General features: G+C 44.4%; 1 long non-coding RNA gene across 2 annotated transcripts in view; it reads left to right on the plus strand.

Annotated features, from left to right (window-relative positions):
* LOC140711038 (uncharacterized) overlaps nt 1-19,580 on the plus strand; it is a 32,561-nt gene extending 12,981 nt beyond the window's left edge. The window contains exons 1-3 of one of the 2 annotated variants that reach the window (XR_012092186.1): nt 12,584-12,839; nt 13,563-16,197; nt 17,268-19,580. This is a non-coding gene — a long non-coding RNA (uncharacterized lncRNA). Of the gene's footprint in view, nt 1-12,583; nt 12,840-13,562; nt 16,198-17,267 lie in introns of those variants that run through there. The other variant, XR_012092185.1, reaches the window with a different exon arrangement.
* Nucleotides 19,581-21,845: the final 2,265 nt, after the last annotated feature.

Raw genomic sequence — 21,845 nt, forward strand, 5'->3', positions numbered from 1 at the left:
ATTTAAAAATTAGCTAGGCAGGATAGCACACCTGTAGTCCCAGCTACTCAGGAGGCTGAGGCGGGAGGATCACCTGAGCCCAGGAATTTAGGGTTACAGGGAGCTGTCATGGCACGCCTGCATTCCAGCCTGAGCAACAGAGCAAGGGCATGTCTCAAAAATCAAATCAAATGAAATAAAATCACTACAAGTTTGTATAGACATAAAGTATAAAATCATACCATATATGATTTAATCCAGCTGTATAATATAAATTAGAGGGGGAAAAGAGAAATTAGGAAGCTATTATAAGAAAACAAGACTCAACTAAGACATGAGCAAAGGCCCTGGGCTCACAGCACTATCTTTATATAAAGGAATGAACTACCACATTTATTTTCATGGCATCACCAATTCAGATACAGGCTACAGTATTCTGGAACCATCTCTGTATCAGTCAAATCAGATGGCCATAATACCGTAGGCAAATACCATCAAAAACACCATAGGATGTGTGGTTTAAGCATTAGTTTATTTCTCACAGCTCGGGAGGCTGGAAGTCCAAGATCAAAGTGTCGGCCAACTCAGTTCCAGGACAGGGACCTCTTCCTGGCTTGCAGACAGCCATCTTTCTTCTTGTTTCCTCACACCAGGGCAGTGAGAGCTCTCTGCTTTCTCTTTTTATTTTTGAGAAAGTGTCTCACTCTGTCACCAGGCTGGAGTGCAGTGGCACAATCTCAGCTCACTGCAACCTCCGACTCCCTGGTTCGAGCAACTCTCCTGCCTCAGCCTCCCGTGTAGCTGGGATTACAGGCACGTGCCACCACACCCAACTAATTTTTGTACTTTTAGTAGAAACAGGATTTCAGGATGGTCTCAATCTCCTGACCTCGTGATCTGCCCACCTCGGACTCCCAAAGTGCTGAGATTACAGGTGTGAGCCACCACACCCGGCCTGGTTTCTCTTCTTCTAAGGGCACCAATCCTGTCAGACCAGGGCCCACGCTCATGACCTCATCTAACCCTAATCACCTCCCAAAGGTCCTACCCCCTAATACTATCACACAGGCAGTTAGACCTCCAGTACAAGAATCTGGGGGAGACATAAACATTCAGTTTATAACAATGTCTTTTCAATCTTGTTGGAAAAAAACAACCAAATGAGGAGGCGACAAAGTACCTTATATGTAAACAAGTCAGGACTTTTCATATTTCTGCTAACACATTTAGGTCAATTTAAAATGTCTGAAAGCAAGAGTCAGAAGCAGAGATAAATGAAAGTTAGTTACTCTGCATTTTAGGCCCACATTGAGCTGTCTTCCAGTGACATTGTGGCACAAAGAACACTGCTTTCTATTCCTGGTTTTGCCTGTATTTCCCTGTATTTTTCTGTATTTTAACTGGAAAATTTCCCTGTATTTCCGTTTATCTCTAAAATCACTTGGTTGACTTAGCAGACCTCCAAGGTCCCTTCCATTCACAAATTCCACAAATAACTTCCTACCAACAGAGGCTACACAAATAAACTACACTGACGAAGGGGAAAGCTAACACTAGCAAACAATGAGATACACACAAGGTAAGACGTATAGAGAACTGGATCAACCACAAACTGGTGGACGATGAGCCGGCGGTGCATAAAAACACATTCCCTAACGATGGACAGAGAGGCAATGGCGCCGAGGTAGTATTGTTGAAGATTTCCTCTTTTAAATCTTCAAGATAAAGGGCCCCATTGTTTATATTCATTCTGATTCAATGTGAATGTGAAAACTTCCTCCAGGGGACACAGACATCTAAAATCTTCCCAATGTATCCAATTTGTCACTTGATATTTTTACTGACAAGAAAAATGAGGGACTGAATATACAAACAGGTCTTGCCTAATCATATGTAGAAAGACAGAACTCAGATCACAACCTGTAGCTGCCCACCCAGGAAACCAATCCCCTATCTACAGTCAACAGCCAGGAGGCCAGCCAGGCTAGCACATCAGACAGGAAGCCAGACTGCTCTCTCTCCACAACCCAGAGACTAAACCACAACTCTGTCCCAGGTGACCAGGACTTGACTCAAAACTGACAGCCACCCTAATTTTGGCCCATGTTTCCAGTTAGGATCATTCAGAGAAAGCCAAATAAGCCCCTAACCAATCACATAGGACACCCCACTTCTGCACAGCCGCCTCCAGCCCCCACAACAGCCTCCACTGGGAGCCGTTCTTTCCATCCTGAAGCTTCCCCACTCCTCATCCGCCACTCACTTGCATGTCAGTCCCTGCCACACGCAAGTGACGGTGCCGACTCTCTTGCCACAGCAGCTCTGAGAAAGTCGTCTCTGCCTGTCTCATGTGGGTGGCCTTCCTTCATTTTCCTCAAAGAATAAGTCTTAAATGAGGGGCTTCTCTATATGGTCAAGCTACACAATTCAGAAGCCCAGCATGGCAGATTCCAAGCCTGGAAAGACCATACACCCCTCAGGTCCTCTTTCCACAAAACACAGCTTCCTTGAGTTCTTCAGTCACTCCGACCAACCAGGGAAGGAACCACGTGTTATGGAAAGATCAAGGGCCTTGAAGTCAAACTTCTGAGTTCATCCAGTACTTCATCTTTCAACTTAAGAAATTACATGGCCTTGGCCATGCTGGTGGCTCGCATCTGTAATCCCAGCACTTGGGGAGGCTGAGTTGGGTGGATCACCCAAAGTTGGGAGTTCAAGGCCAGCGTAACCAACACGGAAAAACCCCATCCCTACTCAAAATACAAAATCAGCCCGGCGTGGTGGCGCATGCCTGTCATCCCAGCTACTCGGGAGGCTGAGGCAGGAGAATCACTTGAACCTGGGAAGCAGAGGTTGTGGTGAGCCGAGATCACACCATTGCACTCCAGCCTGGGCAAGAAGAGCAAAACTGTCTCAAAAACAAAACGAAACAAAACAAATGATGTGACCTTGAACAATTTTCTTAACTTCTCTAAGCCTCTATCTTCATCTTCAATAACATAATTTTACCTCCAAGATTGCATTAAATGGAATCCCACATGTAAACCAGCTGGCAAATATTAGGGGCCCTACAGCTGTGCGCTGCTACTGCCGCCCCACTTTACCCCAAGGGAGAAGCGCAAGATGTCCAGAAAAAGCCTGTTGATCCCTACACCTCAGCATCCTGTGTTCACACAAGGCGCAGTGGCATCCAGACTTACCGGGGTCACCCAAATACAAGACATGGTTTGATTTTTCAACTTAGGTACACATGGCTTCTAACGTTCACCATATGTGATCCATAATTTAGAAGAGATTTTCCTACACTACCCTGTGGTTCTATTTTAGTAGACTTAGATGTGCCATAATAGCTCACTCTCTTAAGCCCTCTTCAGTATCAAAAACAAAACTTTCATCTGTAACACAGTCATCAACAGTGAAAGTGGAAAAGGCACCTATGAGTCAAAATGACCCTCTGCCCCGCCCTGCCCCACCCTACAAAAAGCTGTTCAGGAGGATTTGGGCTGCTTATGAGAACGCTGTCTGTATTCCCAGGGACAGAAAAATGCCTACCCTGGTTAGAAGCTGCGCTGCTCAGTCTCCAGGGTAGAAAGTGCCCAAACCCTCTACCCAAGGAGAAGAGAAGCAAATGGGGTGGCTAGGTTCCAGGATGTGGACTGTTTAGTGTGGTTTCTGCAGTCCAGGTCACCGCCATGGGTGAAGCTCTTCCTTCCTTCTTTTCCACCCAAGTGGCCAAGGTCCTACGGCTGCTGTAGGGCCTCTTCCCTATGAGTCAGCCCAGGCATTCCCCTTCCCTTTCCTTCTGTTTTTTTGAGACGAAGTCTCGCTCTGTCACACAAGCTGTAGTGCAGTGGCATAATCTTAGCTCACTGCCACCTCTGCATCCTGGGTTCAAGCAATTCTCTTGCCTCAGCCTCCCAAGTACCTGGGATTACAGGCACCCGCCAAAACGCCCAGCTAATTTTCATATTTTCAGTAGAGACGTAGTTTCAACTTGTTGGCCAGGCTGCTCTCGAACTCCCTACCTCAGGTGATCCACCTGTCTCGGCCTCCCAAAGTGCTGGGATTACAGGCATGAGCCACTGCGTCTGGCCGAGTCAGCCCAGCCATCCTGACTTTTTGTTCTGGTAAAATTACTTTCTTCTACATCTACCTTCCAAGTAGCTAAATCAGAGATCTGGCCCTTGGGGCAGGCTTGAAGAATCCCTGTTTTTGGTCCTCAAGAGGTCCTACCAGGGTCTGGGACAATTCCAAGACTTGTGTTCTGAAAGAGGAAAGAAACCTCACATACACGGCTCTCGCAGAGCTCAGGCAAGGCTTGGGAGGGCCCTAAGGTTTGGGTGTGCCATCTATGATAACAGCTAAGAGATCTGAAGCCAGCTGTCTGGCTTCAAACCTCAATTCCAACAGCACTGGCTGTTTGATGTTAGACGACGTCCCCAGGCTCGCTGTGGTTCAGTTTCCTCACTGTAAAAGGACCACAATAAGAGAGTTGCTCTAAAAGTTAAGTCAATTGGTGCGTATAGGGTATTCAGAATAATGCTTGGCACATGGGGGACTTCAATAGACACGTACTGAACAGAGTAACTTAGCAATTACTAAATATACTCATGCAGGCCAGGCGCGGTGGCTCACGCCTGTTATTCCAAAACTTTGGGAGGCTGAGGCGAGAGGGTCACTTGAGCCCAGGAGTTTGAGACTAGCATGGGCAACACAGCAATATTCCATCTCTAAAACTGTGTGTAACATACATGTATACATACACTCAAATGTTCACAGTGTATTTATAGTATACAAAATAGCTGGAAAACAGACTTAACTATTCACAATGGTTACTTCTAGAGAAGGGGAAATGCAAATTTCAGCTTTTTACCCCACACATATATTCTTGTATCATCTGAAATATTTAAGCAAATTGTATGTATAAATTTGCCCCGAAACACATAGCAGAACAATGTAGTTTTCACTCAAAAATCTTCAAATCATGATGGAATTGTCCTGTGAAAGTAAAGTTATAGAGATGAAAAGCCTCCCTCCAGCCTAAATGCTCTTTCATATGACCTATATTACACAAACCAATGCAGACACCCCAATCCTTTCCCCACTGTCATAAGAATTTTTCAGTGAACTGCGTTCCCCTTTACAAACTAGATGATAGTTACAGTTACCAGGCAAGAACGTGGATCCAGTTCTGCTTTTTCAAAGGCCAATGTTTCTCCCATAATAGCAATGCATTCTTCAACCGGTCAACTGCCCCCAACACCTGAGCTCTCTGTTGTACACAACTCAACGAGGCCTGGGAGAAAACAGGTGCAAATTTCACTTAGTAACAACACATCCCGCCTGATTCCTCTGCTGGGCTAGTTCTCAAGTCGTCTTTTTCTAAGCTTTCATTCGGCTCTACCACACGTACCTAGGCTGGGTAAAACACTTGACCAGGTTTTTTTTTTCGAGACGGAGTTTCACTGGGTCGCCCACGCCGGAGTGCAGTGACGCCATCTCGGCTCAGAAGCCAGCGCCCGGGTCCATGCAGTCCCCTCCGCGGCAGACGCGGGGAGCCGGGGAGCAGAGGGGACCGGCCCCTACCGGCAGGGCGACCGGGACCCCCGCGCGGGCCCACGCGATATCGTAGCAGGCGCGAAGCCCCCGGTGCCACCCGAGGCCGAGACAAAGCCCAGGCGCAAGGACCCCGGATCCCGACCTCGGACCCTGCGGAACCCAGCTCGGAGCCGCCACGCCCGGGGCAGAGACCCCCGCCCGGTCCGGAGACCTCGTTGCCCGTTCTCACCTCAGGCCGCCGCCTCGGAGCGCTGGCTCCTCGCCGCGGCGCCTGGGCCTACTGGAGCGCATCTGAGCAGCCGACAGAGCCGAGGCAGCCTCAACCACGGAGCCCCGGGGCGGGGCCGCTGCCGCCGCTTCAGCCCGTGTTCCACGCTCAGGATCCGGCTGGGATCAAGGAGCTGCAGCTGTCGCGGGGCTGCGGCCGGAACACACACCATGCAGGTGCACAGGGCCCCGCCTGCCGCCCGCCGCCTCGCCCCCAGCGGAGTCGGGCGCCCAGGGCCCGCCCCCCGGCCAATGGGGAGCGAGCCGCGCGGAGAGGGCGGGACCTAGGGGAACAAATGGAGGCTGGGCGGGGCGGTGCTGGGATTGGGCGTACAGGGTTCCGCGGGAGGACCCGACCCAAGAGCTGGCCGGATCCCGGCCTCCTAGAAGACCCAGCTCTACGTCCACCTGCAGTCTGCTCTACAGGACGCGCTCATCTCAAGCCCAGAACTCAGGCTTTTAGGACAGAGAGCGAGAGACAGGCTTGCTTTACAAAAAGTGAAACTGAGGTCCAAGGAATAGGATTGCCTGCTGCTCGAAGTCACGTAGTCCCATTCACTCATTCACTTTGTGATTCAGCAAACATTTGGAAGCACCTATGGTGGGCTTTAGGAGTGAAGTAGGGCCGGGCGCGGTGGCTCGCGCCTGTAATCCCAGTACTTTGTGGGGCCGAGGCAGGTGGATCACTTGAGGCCAGGAGTTCGAAACCAGCCTGGCCAACAAGATGAAACCCCATCTGTGCTAAAAATACAAAAACTTAGCCGATCGTGGTGGTGCGTACTTGTGGTCCCAGGTACTGGGACCTGTGTAAAACAGGACCTGGACCCTGAAGGCACTCACTCAGGGATGCTGCTGGGATGGGTGGATGCACAGTTCAGGTCTTCATGGTGGCTGAGGCTGACCTCATCCCCATCGCTCTTCTCACAGACACCTGAACACTCATCACTCCCACGCTCACACCCACCACTGAAAGCCTGGCCCCTAATCTGATTTGCCTAACAAGGTCTCCAGATGAACAACATGCTTCCCTATCTCTCCCCTGCTAGGGCCCCACTGTGCTCTGGGATGTACTCAGGGATCAGGAGAACAAAACCTCAGGGAGTGAAAGGACATTCCAGGGTGCAGGCCTCTGCATCCCCCTCCATGCCCTCACCCCTGCCTGACACACCCTCACCCCTGTACCTGGCCAGCTCCTACCAACCCTTAAATTCTCACCAAGTTCAGTGGTGGCAGCCACACCCTAAAGTGACTGACTTCCCAATAACCTATGCCCTTGCATAGTCTTCCTGACCTTGGGTACGAGCAAACCGGTGACTGGCTTCTAACCCATAGAGCCTGGCAAAAGCAATGGGATGTCACTGTCACAGTGCATCACCTTCACACACTTGAGAGAAATGTTCCGCCTGCAGGCGCTGCCGGAGGGAGATGATATGCTGAGAAAAGACCTTTGGAGGGGCCCCGTAGGCAAGGAAGCAAAAAGCTGGGCCCTTGCCAAGCGGGTCCGAGGAAATGAATTCTGCCAGCAACCTCAGCGGACCTGGAAATGGATTCTGCCCTGGTGGAGCCTCAGATGATAATGCAGCCCAGCTGCTTAGCGTTAGATCCCAAACACAGGATCCGCTAAAATGTGCTCAACTCCTAGCTTGCCAAAATTGGCTTAAAGGTGTGTGTTGTTTTAAGCTTCTCAGTTGTTAGTTATTGCCTGTGAAAGTGTTAAAATATGAGACAATAACTTAGGTCCCTTCCCCATCACACACATTCTTCTTTCTGGCATTCATCACAATTATAGTTATTGATTGAAAATCTCCCTCTTGACTGGGTGCAGTGGCTCAGGAGTTCCAGACCAGCCTGGCCAACATGGTGAAACCCCATCTCTACTAAAAATACAAAAATTAGCTAGATGTGGTGGTGCAATCCTGTAATCCCAGCTACTCGGAAGGCTGAGGCAGGAGAATTGCTTGGATCCAGAAGGCAGAGGTTACAGCAAGCCGAGGTGACACCATTGCACTCCAGCCAGAGTGACAAGAACAAAACTCCGTCTCAAAAAAAAAAAAAAAAAATTGTCTCTTGCCACTAGCATGAAGGTCCCATGAGAAGAAAAACGGAAACTCTTGCTCATAACAGTGCCCCAAATGCCCAGCACGGTGTAGTTCTAGGGCAGTGGGTCGATGGTGGAAGCTTCTGGTTGGAGGGCCCAGCTGGCCCTCCCAACTGCCTTCTCCCTGGTGAGGTTCCATTATAGAGAACAGAATAGTTTCTTGCCTTTCTAGAGTCCCTCTTAGTGGGGATTGGCCAAGTGACATTGTCCTGCCCTGGGACACATAAGTGGAAGTTGGCTGAAAGGTTTCTAGCCATGGTGTGCTGGGGCGATTTGAACCAGGACATGAGATCTGACCATCCTTGTTCGGGAATTCTGCAAGTTGGTTGTTCAACACATTCAGTACTTCAAAATATTAAATAATATAAACTCGCAAATTAAAAAATGCATTAGACCAGCAAATTAAAAAATGCATTAGACCAGCAAATTAAAAAATGCATGGCCCACGTCTAACACATTGGAAGCCTGAGGCAGGAAGATCACTTGAGCCCAGGAGTTCAAGACCAGCTTAGGCAAAAAAGGAAGACCCTGTCTCCACAAAAAATTTTAAAATTAGCTAGGCATGGTGGTGTGTGCATCCAATCCTAGCCACTCAGGAGGCTGAGGTGGGAGGATCGCTTGAGCCATCTGTTCAAGGCTCCAATGAGCTATGATAGTGTCAATGCACTCCAGCCTGGGTGACAGAGCCAGACCCTATCTCAGAAATAAGCATATTTCATATATCAATAAATTTATAATAAATGTATATTTATATATACATTTATGTATTACAATTATATATTTAGACGTAAATATATATTTCTTGTTTTATTTATTTATTTTGAGACGGAGTTTAACCCTTGTCACCCAGGCTGGAGTGCAATGATGCAATCTGGGCTCACCACACTCTCCACCTTCCGGGTTCAAGTGATTTTCCTGCCTCAGTCTCCTGAGTAGCTGCGATTACAGGCACGCACCACCATGCCTGGCTAATTTTTGTATCTTTAGTAGAGATAGGGTTTCTCCATGTTGGTCAGGCTAGTCTCGAACTCCTGACCTCAAGTGATCTGCCCACCTCGGCCTCCCAAATTGCTGGGATTACAGGTGTAAGCCACTGTGCCCAGCCTATATGTTATATTTATATATTATAATTATGTATATTAATTTTATATACTTATATATAAATATAAATATAAAAACTTTCCTTGCCTTCTCTTGTTTCTACCTACAGTCAGTCCCATGACTTCAAATACTATCTACATGTAATAATTTTAAATGTATATTTTATATATATATATATATATTTTTTTTTTTTTGAGACGGAGTCTCGCCCTGTAGTCAGGCTGGAGTGCAATGATGCAGTCTCAGATCACTGCAACCTCTGACTCCTGGGTTCAAGCGATTCTCCTGCCTCAGCTTCCCAAGTAGCTGGGCTTACAGGCTCCCAGCACCACATCCAACTGATTTTTGTATTTTTAGTAGAGACAGGGTTTTGCCATGATGGCTAGGTGGGTTTCGAACTCCTGACTTTAATTTGTCTCCCGCCTCGGCCTCGTAAAGGTGCTGGGAATACAGTGCTGGTCAAAATATTTTTCTGTTTCCAAGCACTTTACATGAGAGGAAAGCGGAGAATAAGTCATCTGACACTCTACTGTTAAAAAAAAATCTTTGTGCCTCTCTTCTTTTCATCTTTCCTAAGTGTACATATTACCAAAATGTCTTTAGGTTGAGGTCCCCACGTGAAAACTTTACAGGGTGTCGAGTTCTCAGCCACCCTCCTGTCTTTTCCTAGTCCTGGTATTTTAGAACTGTCTGGGGATGACCCAGGATACCCACAGTGGCCATGTCTTTTGGAGGGTCTAGTGAGTATCAGCCCCGGGGTCATCTCATCGCCAAGGACAGCCTGAGGTAGGGGGTAGAGTCTCTCAGGGGAGTAGCTGGATGCTCTTGGCCTTAGAGGAATCTCCTGGTATAGTTTCATCTAAAATGGTGACCCCTTGGGGTTATTAAACTTTTAGGACATTAAAATGAATGGACAATACAACGTAATGTGATTAAAGCTAGGTCATTAAAACTGTTCCTCCAGCTGGAGTTTTTATTCCTCGGAGACACATTGACGGTCTGCCAATGGGATGGTGACATTGAGAGGAAAAGGCAGAAATGATTTCTGCTCTCTAGATTGTCTCAGACTTGTGAAGAGAGAAAAACTGTCCCAAAGGACAAGGAAAACCCACCCCAGAGAGGATGTGCAACAACCTGAACATTAAAATGCACTGAAGGCGCACAGGAGGACAAAGAGCAGTGCCAGTGCCTCCTAGGTGGTCACTGAGTACTTTACTGAACAGGATGGGTGTCCCAAGGGATAGAATGGCCTGCCGTGACACTTAGAAAGGTGTTGGAGTCTGCACTGCCTCTCCCTGAATTTGTTACCTTGAAAAGGCTTCTCCACTTATTTGAGTTTCAGTTTTTCATTGACTGTAAGATACATTTTATCTGTACAGCTTGAAAGATAAACATACTATTTCCAAAGGGGCAAAGTAAAATGATGTATTTTATTTGCTAAAAATTCGTATTTATTTATTGCCCAGAGTGAGTGTAGTATTAAAGGTCTGTTCTTTTCAAAGGTAATTTCAAATGGAATTGTAGGACTTAGCTTTGTCAATGCTACCGCTGAAATAAAAGTGTGATAGATAAATTGGTGATTTACAAAGATTCACCAAAATGTCAGTTTCCCTCTTGTAGCATGGTGAAGAATTTATGACAGTGGACACATCTGTATCCTCTTATCTGGATACCTGAGGGTTTTTTTTTTTTTTTTTTTTTTTGAGACACTGTCTTGCTCTGTAGCCCGACTAGAGTGCAGTGGCGCCATCTCTGCTTACTGCAACCTCCGCCTCCCGGGTTCAAGTGATTCTCCTGTGTCAGCCTCCTGAGTAACTGGGATTATAGGCAGCCACCACCACACCCAGCTAATTTTTGTGTTTTTAGTAAACATGGGGTATTAGGCCTGGCACAGTGGCTCAGGCCTGTAATCCCAGCACTTTGGGAGGCCAAGGTGGGCGGATCATGAGGTCAGGAGTTCCACAGCAGCCTGACCAACATGATGAAAACCTGTCTCTATTAAAAATACAAAAAAATTAGCTGAGCCTGGTGGCAGGCACCTGTAATCCCAGCTACTCGGGAGGCTGAGGCAAGAGAATTGCTTGAACCCAGGAGGTGGAGGTTGCAGTGAGCCAAGATGTTGCCACTGCACCCCAGCCCAAGCGACAATGTGAGACTCCATCTCAAAACAAACAAACAAACAAACAACAAAACGACAGGGTTTTGATATGTTGGTCTGGCTGGTCTCAAACTCCTGACCACAGGTGATCGCCCTCCTCAACCTCCCAAGCTGCTGGGATGACAGGCGTGAGCCACCATGCCCTGCCCACTCTATTTTCTTTTTATTCCCTAAATTTTAATATGTTTGAGTTTGTCTGTTCCTTTGTTACTGTTTTCTTACATAAAAGAAATTCTGCCTAATCCTTCGGAAAAAGAAAAAATCTTCCTGTGACTTCTGAAAGTGTTCTGGTTTTATCTTTCACATTTGAATATATAATAAGTTGATTATGGTTCATGGAATAGAGAAGAATACAATGCATTTTCCCAAGTAGATGCCAGCCTGGTTTGTCTCATATTTTAAAATGCATGTGATTTCTTTTTCTATTCTACAGTGCCTACTCTATCATTCATCAACTTTCCATATAAATGCTGGGTCATTAACACTTTTTTTTCCCTTTGATCTGCTTACTCATCTCTCTGCTAATACTGTGCTGTCCTGAATATTTTCGTTTGAAAATCTTAGAAGTATGTTAGACAAGCCATCACTCTTTTTTGAGATGACTAAAAATCATTAGACATTTGTCATTTTTACTACGTAAGAAAAAGTAGTTTTTCTTGCCCAAAAACAACCTGAGTTGGGAATTTCTGTGATTTCATAGGAATAACATCTGGAAGTGGTGATATAAATGTCATTTTAAAAAACATGTGTCGCATTTCCTCTTATTCCTTTCTACCTTGATATTGTGCAAAAGAAATTTTTAAAATTGTGACATTAGTATTACCAAATATCAATTATTGGTTTTATTTACTACTCAGTTAAATCTAATGAGCCTACTCTGTCTTGGTGTAATCACATCACATGGGCTCAACTCCTCAGTTAACAAGTGACAGCATGTGTAAAATATTGTCTACCAGGGAAATTCATTGAACACTTAGTGTTCAGACTGTGTTTTGGTGTCTGGTTCCCTAAGCACCACTGCAGTGACACAAAATAATAGACCTTCAGCAGAAAAAGTTTTGGCAAATATAAGCCATTTAGATGCAGTGAGTCATTCTTATTACTTGGGTTGGTGGAATCCCTTTCAAAATGTAAGTTACTAATACAAACAAAGATGGAACTTTGCGAGCAGGCATTTTTAAGAATAACTAGTCTCAAGACTTATAATATTAACTCTCTTATGCACATCAGGTAGGACTTTATTATGACAGATACTAGAAATGTACAAAGTGAAGTTAAATGGTAACTCCTAGCAACATATCTTACGCCCTGGTTTCTCTAATAAGATGGGAGTTTCTACTTTGCTGTTGCCTTTTTGAATAGTTCAATTCTAGCATTCGTACTGCTGTGTGGGAGGGAGTATGTGTGAACAGATTAAGAGTTGTGACAATCAAGTCACAGAATAAATGCTTGAAATTTTAGAATCATGTAAACAGCTTATGGATTGAGTATAGATTCCCAGTGCTGTCAGTTCCACCCATCCTTCTATCCACATGTGTGGGATGTTCTAGGACCCCGTGGCTTTTGAGGATGTGGCTGTGAACTTTACCCAGGAGGAATGGGCTTTGCTAGATTCTTCTCAGAAGTTTCTCTGCAGAGAAGTGATGCAGGAAACCTGCAGGAACCTGGCTTCTGTAGGTGAGAATGACAACACATTTCACTTAATTACAGAAGTATTTCCCTATCATCAGTGCTATTTGTGATTTGGAATGTGGCAAGGGAATGATTTGGTGAAGAAATCAGGCATGGGCACTCTGTACAATGAACATGAAATCTAGTAATGTTTCTATAGTTTGTAAAAATTTATGATAATTTTGTGGGTCTGTATTTTAGGAAACAAATGGAAAGGCCAGAATATTGAAGATCACTTTGAAAAATCTGGCAAAGAGATAAGATAATTTGCACTGAGGAGAGGAAATAAAGTCCTCTGAAGGAATCTTAGCTTGTCATGAACTTAAAAACAAGCGATCAAAACAAATAAGAGTCACTTGAAATTTATTTCTTTTTAGAAAAATTTCACCCAAAATGTAATGTGCTTCAGTGTAGCAGTCAGTATTTGGAAAACAGTTTACTTGAAAATAGTACTACAAAATTGTGCACATGAATGTTACTAATTTGGTCATAGCCATGCAGGTGGTAGCGGTGTTTTCAGTAGTAACCCATTTACTTTCAAATAATTCAGTCATGGCAAAAAAAAAAAAAAAAAAAAAAAAAAAAAAAAAAAAAAAAAAAAAAAAAAAAAAAGCATTTTCCTGGGTATTGGTAGCAGTGTAAGTCAAAGACCTATTAATAAGTAGAAAGTTATTAAACCAACCAATAATAATGTGCTTGTCTTTTTTTTTTTTTTTTTTTTTTTTACAGAATTCATATGATACAGAGACTGTGTGAAAGCAAAGACGGTAGTCAGTATGGACAGTTGTCAGCCAAATTCCAAAGCTTGATCTGAATGAGAACATTTCTCCTGGATTAAAACAATGTGAATGAAGTATTTGTGGAAAAGTCTTTGTACGTCATTCCCTCCTTAACAGGCACATCTTAGCTCACTCAGGATACAAACCATATGGAGAGAAGCAACATAAATGTGAACAGTGTGGGAAACTCTTCGTTTCTGTTCCAGGTGTTAGAAGACACATGATAATGCACAGTGGAAATCCAGTTATACATGTACGATATATGGGAAAGCTTTTTATTTTCTCAATTCAATTGAAAGACATCAGAGAACTCACACAGGAGAAAAACCCTATAAATGTAAACAATGAGGTAAAGCGTTCACTGTTTCCGGTTCTTGTCTAATACATGAACAAACTCATACTAGAGAGAAACCCTACGAATGTAAGGAATGTAGAAAAACATTCAGATTTTCTTGTTCCCTTAAGATGCATGAAAGGACTCACACGGGAGAAAGACCCTATAAATGTACCAAATGTGATAAAGCCTTCAGCTGTTCCACTTTCCTTGGTTACTATGGAGGCATTCATACTGGAGAGAGACCCTATGAATATAAACAATGTGGCAAAGCCTTTAGTCATTTGAGTTCCCTTTGTAACCATAGAAGTACTCATACGGGAGAGAAACCCTATGAATGTAAACAATGTGACCAAGCCTTCAGTCGCCTCAGTTCCCTTCACCTCCATGAAAGAATTCATACTGGAGAAAAACTCTATGAATGTAAGAGATGCGGTAAAGCCTACATTCGTTCCAGTCAGTTTACTCGCCATGAAAGAAGTCATGATATAGAGGTTGGGTGTAGTGACTCAGCCTATAATCCCAGCACTTTGGGAGGCCAAGGAGTGTGTATTGCTTAAGCCCAGGAGTTTATAACCAGCCTGGATTAAAACAATGTGAAACAACCTGGGCATCATGGTGAAACCCCGTCTCTACAAAAAATAAAATAATGTCAGGCGCGGTGGCTCACGCCAGCTACTCGGGAGGCTGAGGTAGGAGAAGGACGTGAACCCAGGAGGCAGAGCTTGCAGTGAGCCGAGATCGCACCACTGTACGCCAGCCTGGGCGACACAGCGAGACTCCGTCTCAAAACAAATAAATAAATAAAAATAATTAACTGGGCATGGTGGCACATTTCAGTGGTCTTAGTTCTTTTTCAAGGACATAAAAAGCAATGGGGGGTTGGGGAAAAGCCCTGTGCATGCAGATCACGAGGTCAGGAGATCGAGACCATCCTGGCCAACATGGTGAAACCTCGTCTCTACTAAAAATACAAAAAGTAGCTGGGTGTGGTAGCATATGCTTGTAATCCCAGCTACTCAGGAGGCTGAGGCAGGAGAATCACTTGTACTCAGGAGGCGGAGGTTTCAGTGACCCGAGATTCTGCCACTGCACTCCAGCCTGGTGACAGAGTGAGACTCCATTTCTAAATAAATAAATCAATACACAAACAAATAAATAAAGCCCCTTGAATGTAAGAAATGTGGTAAAACATTTACTCTTTCCCATTCCCGCATAAACATGAAGAGGCTCACACTGCAGAGAAACCTTCAGAATGTAGGAATGTGGCCAAACCTTCCGATTTTCCTGTTTTTGAAGATTTGGGAGGACTCAGACTGGAGAAAAGCCTTTTGAATCTAAATTTGTGGTAAGGCCTTCAGTTGTGTTAGTTCCATATGAAGACATCAGCTCAGTCCTGAGAAAAACCCTATGAATGTCCAGAACGTGGGAATGTTTCATTTCTCTCATCCCCACTCAAGGACCTATGAAAATGCACACTGTAGCTGGCTGGACCTTGTAAATACAAGAACGTACACAGGATTAAGACTCTAATAGTTTAGAAACTGCAAGAATATTTTCAGTTTTCACATTTACTTGAAAAGTCATGTGAAAACTCCCATGGGAAAGAAGCTCTATAAGTGAAGCTTTTCTAATTTGGAAAGCCTGACGCAAATTAATTATCGTGCAGTGTTTGAAAAAAGTGTATGAAATGTTACACAAGTTACAAGTATATTGTTTTTATCAGTGACTCATTCTTAAAGAGTCTTGAGTATGCATTTCACGTTGTTTTGCAGGGAACCCTTGAGGTGAGAGTTGTGTAAATGCTCTTTAAGCAGTAGTACTTGAGTTTCATAGATAATGAGATGAAGTTTGTTGGTAGAATTTTTGTCTATTCATTTGATAATGTCCTGGATTCATGGTTGAATTTTGATGTTTTTCTAATATGTAGGTAAGTTCAATTTTTTTATTTCATTATTATCTTTTTTTGAGATAGAGTCTCACTCTGTTGCCCAGGCTGGAGTGCAGTGGTGTGATCTCGGCTCACTGCAACCTCCACCTCCTAGGTTTAAGCGATTCTCCTGCCTCAGCCTCCTGAGTACTTGAGACTACAAGCGCCCGCCACTACATCCAGCTAATTCTTTGTATTTTTAGTAGAGACAGGATTTCGCCATGTTGGCTAGGCTGGTCTTGAACTCCCGACCTCATGATTTGCCTGCCTCGGCCTCCCAACGTGCTGAGATTACAGACATGAGTCACCGTGCCCGTCCAGGTAAGTTTCATTTGTATGTATTGCCCTGTGATTAATGGACCAGTGAATAATGATTGTGAATTTTTGAGATAGTCTTACTAGCCTCATTTGGTAAACTTTGATTATACCTTGTTCATTATACACATTCCACCTTTCTTTATTAAAGGTAAAATTACTCTTGATGTAAAGATGTTTGTTTTTTGCTAATACTGAGTTGGTATTAATTCCTAAGTACATAAAGTTTATCATAGAGTATCATCTCGTGAGTTCTTTGCATCTGTTGCCCTTTATTCTTTATTATTTCTGTCTGTTATTTGGATCGTTCACTTTGAAGGAAGGAGAGAGGACTGTGATAGGACGATACGTTGTAACCAATCTGAGGGAGGAAGCATTCAGTCTCTCAGTCACATATGATAACATTGAGCTTTTCATCGATGCCTTTGGTATTGTAGAAGATCGTATTACACCATTAAGGTATGATAGTTTATATATTGTATTTTAGAGTATTACAGTCCTACCAGTCAGTGTCACATGATTCAGTTCCCTACCAGTCAACAGACAAACCAATCACGTACTCCTGTAGGAACAAAGGAACATCCTCAGCCGGGCACAGTGACTCACGCCTGTAATCCCAGCACTTAGGGAGGTCGAGGCGGACGGATCACGAGGTCAGGAGATTGAGACCATCCTGGCTAACACGGTGAAACCCCGTCTCTACTAAAACTACAAAAAATCAGCCACGCATGGTGGTGGGTACCTGTAGTCCCAGCTTCTAGGGAGGCTGAGGCAGGAGAATGGCATGAACATGGGAGACGGAGCTTGCAGTGAGCCGAGATCACACCACTGCACTCCAGCAAGGGTGATAGAGCGAGATTCTGTCTCAAAATAAAGGAAAAAAAAAGGGAACATCCTCACTTTTGTAAAGTGATACCACTCCCGGCTCCCAAGTTAATCCCTGTTTGGGCCTGTGGGAGCTTACGCCATCTTCCTATATGTAATTAATAACTGATGTCTGGCTTATCTGTTTAGTAATAGATATTATGTGTTTAACGGTGCCAGTAAACTTAGGGTGCTCATTTCTTCCTCACCAGTGGGGTGCATGAGACGCTATTGAAACAATTGGCAACGCAACACGAATGGAATGGACCAGCCCTCATGCAGGACACCTGCTCAACTTGACCTACCTGCTGTTGGCTGATGGTTTCGTAACACATCAGCAGTCACCTGAATCAGAACCATGAGCTGACGATGGGCCTTCCCTTTGTTCTGCACAGTGTTTTGTGGTCTTCAGGTGTTGTCATCTTCTCCCACACTAAAATGCTCTCATCTCCTAGACATGAATGTTTAATTGCACCCCAGCATGACATTTGGCCTGTGCTTAACAGGCAGTTTTGAGGCCCCGGATTATTAATGCACAGAAGCACAGCACATAAGCCGACACTTAAGTCCTAATTAGCAAGAATCAGGCTGTATCTCTGTAGTCCCTGCATCTACTCTGGTCACCATCTCTGTATGTTTAGGGCAGCCATGTGAACATTATTAATTACTGTACACTCCAAGACAATAGTAATTATGTAGGCAGAAGTAGTGGCCTTGTTTGTTTCTTGTGCTGCTGCTCCCCTTGCCGCTGTCCCCTACACCCTCCTGATGAGGTGTACATCCATGGTGCCTCATGGTTCAAGAGAACTAGTAGATGGCTCACAAGAACACTCTGTCGCTACTGTCTGTGCCTCTGTCACAACAAATATCCTGATCCTTCAGTTTTAAGGGTGCAGGGCCATTTTCCTCCCTTTCTTACTGGTAGTTCTCAAGATAACTGTATGATATGCTGGGAAAGCAATATCCTGATAATCAGGTGACATTGGTCAGAACAGCCCCAGGCTCTGTTAGAGTCCCTGCTTGAAACAGAGTGGCCTTTAACGTTTGTGTCCAGCAAACCACATCGTGGGAGAAAACCCAAGGTGGGCTGCTTTCTGGGGTCCCTCAGTTGTAGTGCAAGTGAAGCATTTACAGTCAAAACTCCATCCATCTGCTCTGGGTAGCCTTCCTGATCTTGTGGTAGCGGTTCATATTGAATCCTAGGCTTCTGTTGTCTTTTGTTTGTTATTTGTAAGTAATAAACTCACTTTATGGAATTTATGTATGGATGTGTTTGGTCTCATTGTACTCAGAAAAGTTGGTAGCCATTACACAGTGAACCCGCTTCATAATTGGTGAAAACACCTATGCCCCCCTTGTGCCACAGCAAGGAGGTTAACTCAGCCAAACATAAACTTCATGTTCCTAAAACCCTGTAGCACAATTATTACCATGTGGGAGGCCTTTAACGATGGTGATACTGATTTGAAGAACTCTGAAGGAAGAAATTTACACAAATGGGTTGGGTACACGGAAGTCCCTCCTAACTTAAAGCAAACCTTACTTTCCTCTGCCTAAAAAGAGTGGAGAGGGCAGGCACGGTGGCTCGGGCCTGTAATCTGAGCACTTTGGGAGGCCGAGGTGGGCAGATCACAAGATCAGGGGTTCAAGACCAGCCTGACCAACATGGGGAAGCCACATCTCTACTAAAAATACAAAAATTAGCCAGGCGTGGTGGTGGGCACCTGTAATCCCAGCTACTTGGGAGGCTGAGGCAGGAGAATTGCTTGAACCTGGGAGGTGGAGGTTGAAGTGAGTCAAGACCATGCCACTGCACTCCAGTCTGGGTGAGAGGGCAAGACTCCGTCTCAGGGGAAAAAAAAAAAAAAAAAAAGGGTGGATAAGAACTGAAACAGGTTTAAAATTTCACCTAATTGGGAATGCAAAGTTTACAAAAATAATATTTAAAATAAAATGCTAAATGAGTGCTCATTGAATTTTATGCCTCCACAAAGTAGGTTGTGAATTAACTTCCACATCTGTTGAAAGCCACCAAAGTTGGGAAGCCTGCATGTCTGAAATTCACATGTGGCTCAAATAAGAATTATACCTGGGGATACCCAAAAGTTTAAATATGGTATCCCCTGTAATATTATGAGGAATTACTGTACAGAAAACAGGTTGCCTTCCTTTAACTCTGTAAATAATATTATCTTGCCTAAATTCTCCAAAACGCATCGCTCTGCGGTATCCTATAGTGGACATAGGTTTCCTGACCAATGAGCACTAAAAGTAAGTGTGTGCAACTCACCTATGTTCTTATCAAAATGGAAATCCCCGAATCCCACCAGTTAGAATAACATGACAGAATGTCAGGTTTTTGGAATATATAGGTTTTCTGTAAGGTTATTAGGTATTGATTCCATTTTTAAAGTAGATATCAATATTTTTAGATTACCTATTTCTCCTATGTTTTAGTATTAATAGATTGTGTCTTTTAATTCATCCAGTTGGTCTAATTTACCAAGTTTGTGGGTTATGGAGATTGTAATATTCTTTATTATGTTATCATCCATGGGCTCTCTAATATAAAGGCCTCTTTTAATTTTTCTATTATTAGGTTGTTGTCAAAGTAATTGTGGTTTTGGACCGTGAATTTTAAATTTTTATAACTAGGCTGCAACACATCTTTATTAATCAAAATAGAACCCATTACAATGGACTGGGCACAGTGGCTTACACCTGTAATCCCAGCACTTTGGGAGACTGAGTCGGGTGAATCAGGAGGTCAGGAGTTTGAGACCAGCCTGACCAACGTGGTGAAATCACGTCTCTACTAAAAATACAAAAAGTAGCCAGTGTGGTGTCAAGTGCCTGTAATCCCAGCTACTCAAGAGGCTGAGGCAGGAGAATCTCTTGAACCCAGGAGGCAGAAGGTAGAGTGAGCCAAGATTGCACCTTTGCACTCTGGCCTGGGCGACAGAGTGAGACTAGGTCTTAAAAAAAAAAAAGAAACCATTACATTGAACACATTTTTGCCAATGAGAAATAAACTTATTTATTCCGTGCTTTCAGGGTTCGATGAACTCTTGGAAAGCATTTTCTGCATCCTGCTGGTTGTGTAAGTGTTTTCCCTGCAAAAAGTTGTCAAGATGCTTAAAGAAGTGGTAGTTGTTTGGCGAGAGTTCAGGTGAATATGGCAGATGAGACAAAACTTCATAGCCCAGTTTATTCAACTTTTGAAGTCCTGGTTGTATGACATGTGGTCATGCGTTGTGGAGAACTGGGCCCTTCATGTTGACCAGTGCCAGCTCCAGGTGCTGCAGTTTTCCATGCATCTCATCGATTAACTAGGCATACTTCTCAAATGTAATGATTTCACCAGGATTCAAAAAGTGTAGTGGATCAGAAGACCGGCAGCTGACCACCAAACAGTGACCATGACCTTTTTTTGGTACAAGTTTGACTTTGGGAAGTGGTTTGGAGCTTCTTCTCAGTCCAACCAGTGAGCTGGCTGTTGTATGAAATCCACTTTTAGTGGCATGTCACAATCTGATCAAGAAATGGTTCATTGTTGTTTCATAGAATAAGAGAAGATGACACTACAAAAGGATGATTTTAAAAATATTTGGTCAGCTCATGAGGCACCCACTTATCAAGATTTTTCAGCTTTCCAATTGGCTTCAAATGCTGGATGACCATAGAATGGTCGACATTCAGTTTTTCACCAACTTCTCGTGTATCTGTAAGAGGATCGAATTCAGTGGTTGCTCTCAATTGGCCGTTATCAACTTCTGGCCCAGAGCCTGAGGCTGAGGCTGCCATGACCACCCTGTTGTCTTCCTTCTGGGGTCCCCAGGAAGCTCCCAGGACTGAATGATCCCCACAAATACAGTGGCCAGGATGGGAGGGCTGGAGGTCAACTACCCTCCCCCCGCCACCACAACCAAGAGGCCCCCATGGAGGTTGGCCCCGAGATGTGGGTCCCTGTGGGATGCAGGCTCCCACGGATACTTCAGGGGATGAGCACGGGTCCTCCTGGCTGACAGGACCTGGTGGGCACTGGGTGTGTGGGGCCTGTATAGTTGGGTTGGACAGAACTGGGCCTAACCAGGGAGCCAGAGACTGGTGTGTCTTCCAGATTTCCTATGAGATCCCCTATCTGGTCATAGATGATGGTGATTGCTCTGAATCCCTGTAAGGTGTTAGGTGCTCCATTCTTAACCAAGTTTATTTTGTTACCTGGTAGAACTTGGCTCATAAAGAAGAAAATGGTGAAGAGGAGGACAGGAATCCTCATGGCTGAAGAAAGAAGAAAGTTCGGCTTCATTTCCAGGAGGCAGAGAAAACTTCCGTCCGTGGCTCTCTAGCACCAGTGGAATGTCTCTGTTTGGATAAGAAGAGCCTTTCTGTACCTCATTAGGGATATTCATAGATAGAGGTGTTCTATGCTTGCAAAATTGCTTTGATGGGAGGACTGATGTGGAGGCACAGTTTTGGCCAGAAAACCTTGTTAAATGGGAACATAAGCTACAAACATTTTGGCAAAAGATGAAAGTTTATGAACAAACAACCATTTATATTGTTACAATAAGTTAGACTGTGTTGAGAAACCAGTTGCTTTCGTTAATGACCAGACATTTTGTTAGTGAACACTTCCCAGACTTTACTAGCCCTGCTAAGAATTAATCACCCCACTTGCTCCTGGTCTGAAACCCCAAAGTGCTTTGTTGATGTTACAGTGCTTACTGCCTTGTATGTTAGATTAGTGAATGTATATTTGCCTCTTCCACTACTGTATGAGTTTCTTG

This window comes from Chlorocebus sabaeus, unplaced genomic scaffold (genome assembly GCF_047675955.1).
Source record: "Chlorocebus sabaeus isolate Y175 unplaced genomic scaffold, mChlSab1.0.hap1 unalloc_scaffold_135, whole genome shotgun sequence".
Classification (NCBI taxonomy): domain Eukaryota; kingdom Metazoa; phylum Chordata; class Mammalia; order Primates; family Cercopithecidae; genus Chlorocebus; species Chlorocebus sabaeus.